Genomic DNA, 2,679 nt, shown 5'->3' with positions numbered 1-2,679 from the left:
ATTTCTCCGTGTTGCTTTTTCCCCAGGTCTCCACGCACTTCCTTTCATTTTTCCTTAAAAATTGCCACCTGAGCTAGCCCCTGTTGCCCATCTTCGTCGGTTTCAGAGGGTAGATTTCTCAGTGTTGATTTTTCCCCATTTCTCCACGCCCTCGTGCTTTTTTTTTTTTATTTCCTTAAATGTCGGCGCCTGAGCTAGCTTCTTTTGCCCATCTTCGTCAGTTTCAGCGGGTAGACTCTCCGCCTGCCTTCGACAGGCCCTCTGGACTGGAAAGCTTTCCTCCTCCCGTCATCACGGTCCTTCTCGGATGACGTGCCTGGTTTCGGTTTGACCGTCCCCGCCCGCCCTGATTTTCTAAGTCCTCCCGGGAACCCCGGGGGCGCTCCAGCCGCTCCGGGAAGCGGCGGCCTCCCGGCCGCACCGGCCCAGCCCGGCCCGGGCCGCCCCCTGGCCTCTCTGGGGGGAACTCTCCCCTTCCCCTTCCCGGTGATCGCCCGAGAAACCTTTTCCGAGTCCCCCTCCTGCGGCTGGGGCTGCGCCTTGGCGGCCGGGAGCCCGCGGGCGGACGCCCCGGGGCCGCACTGGGCCGGGAGGCTGGGTCCGAGGGGGCTCCGGGACGGGATCGGGCGGCCCGGCGGCCCGGCTGTGCTCCCCGGCGGGCCCGCGCTCCGGCTCCGTCCCGCTGAGGCGGTCGTCGGTCGCCGGGTGCCACCTGGCGGCCGCTTTTATATCGTCTCTTTCCTCCGGAGCTCCGGCGACGCGGGCCAAGGGACGGGACTCGGCCGCGGTGACCGAGGCAGAGTCCCGGGAGGCCGGCGTCGCTGGCGGGATCTGGCCCGGTGGCGCCGGGGCGTGAGCGCGACGCCCGCTCGCCGGAGATTGGAGGTGCAGGCTACTGAGGGAGGTGGCTGTCGCCGCGCCGCCCGGTGCCGGCCGGGGTGTGGGGCCTCCCGGACGGGTCGACCAGCAGCCGCCGGTGCCCCTCCGTCCCCGGGAGGGGGTGGGGGGCCGCCGCGGGGGAACGGGCGAGGGAGCTCGTCCCGTGCCCGGCCGTCGTCCCGAGGGCGGCCCGGTGGTCGGGCCTTCCGCGTCGCCGATCCCCTTTCCGCGCCCCGCTCCGGAGGTGGGCGACCGGCCGGGGCCTTGCGGGGGAGGCCCGTGGAGGGCGCGACGGGCTCGGCCGCCGGGCTGGCCTTTTCCCCACTGGTCTTCCGAGTCGACCGGCTCTGGCGGTGGGGACCGGGCCCGGTCCTCGGATGCCTCCTCCTCCGTGGCAGTTTTTTTTTCCAAGTCCCGCCCTGGAGAAGAGCGTGGACCGGCCCCGGGAGCCCTCGAGGGCGGGCCGGGGAGGGCGTCCCCGGCCCGGACGCGTGCCCGGGGTGGGTCCGGGCCGTCGGACCGGACTTCTCTCTCCGAGTTTCGCGGGTCGCGTCTTTGTCCGGAGGCGGGAGGGGGCCGGCTCGAGGCGTAGGTGGAGCCCCGGCTGAGGGACGGGAGCCACGGTCCCGCCCCGGGCCCGGTCGCCGGAGGCGCCTCCGCGGAATTCTTTTCTAAGTCCTGACCCGGCGACTCAGAGGGAGGGACCGACCGGTCCCGGCCCGCGCGGGCGGCCCGGGGAGGCTGTCCCCGGCTCCCCCTGCCGCCACGCTTCTGGGGTCGACCAGATGGCCCCGGGAGCTCCGGGCCTGGTGGCGATGGGGTCGTGCTTGGGGTCTGGTGGCCGTGGCCGTGATCCAGGGGTTCCCCTGGTGATCCGTGGGTGGGCCCCGTCTCCGGGCGCGGCGATTCTTGCCCCCGAATGGGTGGTTTTGTGCCGCCAGATAAGTGCTGACACGCTCTGCTCGGGTGACAGTCGCCCGAGAGCTTCCGGGTGCCTGGATGCGTGTGCGGGGAGGGCTCCGGGCTCTGGCCGAGAACCGGACGCCCGTTTCCACCCCCGCCGCTTGAGCCGCCCGCTGGGGCCTGCGCGCCGGCTCTTGTGCGTTCCAGGCGCCCCCACGACCGTGGTGCCACCTCCGGTCTCTGGTACCCGAGGGCGGCGGGGTTAGGGGCGCGGGGTCCTCTACCACGTGCACTCCCTGCCGCCGGCACCCGGGTGCGGTCGCGACTTACCCCATCCCACCGGCTCCGTGCCAGTGCGTGTCAGGCGTTCTCGTCCTGGGGTCGTCGCCCGCGCTTGCTGGAGGAGGAGAGGGGTCGGTGAGGCTGAAGCAGGCTCCTCCGCTCGCTGTCCTCGCCGGCCTTCCCTTGCTCGGGGGTCCCTCGCGTTATGCTGCCGACCGATGTGGTGATGCTGTGCTCTCCCGGGCCGGGCCTAAGCCGTGCCAGACGAGGGACGGACGTTCATGGCGAACGGGACCGCTCTTCTCGCTCTGCCCGCGGGTCCCCTCGCCCGTTCTCCCCCGCTGCGAGTGGCGTGTGGGAGGCGGCAGGGGTGCGGAATCCGGCCCGACCTCGCTCCCCCGCCCCGTGCCTCGTGGCGTGGGCGGTGTCGGGGTCTCCGTGACGCGGCGGATGCTCTGCCTGTGCCTCTTGGCTGTGTCTCGCGGGCGGCCCTCCCCGCGGTGGGGCGGGCCGTGTTGCCGCCGTGCCGCGCGCCTTCCCGGGCGCGTGAGCGCGTTCCCCAGGCCGTTGGCGGTGCCCCTGGAGCGTTCCAGGTCGTCCCTCAGGCGCCCGAGG

The sequence above is a fragment of the Equus asinus genome, unplaced genomic scaffold, assembly GCF_041296235.1.
Source record: "Equus asinus isolate D_3611 breed Donkey unplaced genomic scaffold, EquAss-T2T_v2 contig_217, whole genome shotgun sequence".
NCBI lineage: Eukaryota > Metazoa > Chordata > Mammalia > Perissodactyla > Equidae > Equus > Equus asinus.
This window is presented reverse-complemented; position numbering follows the sequence as displayed.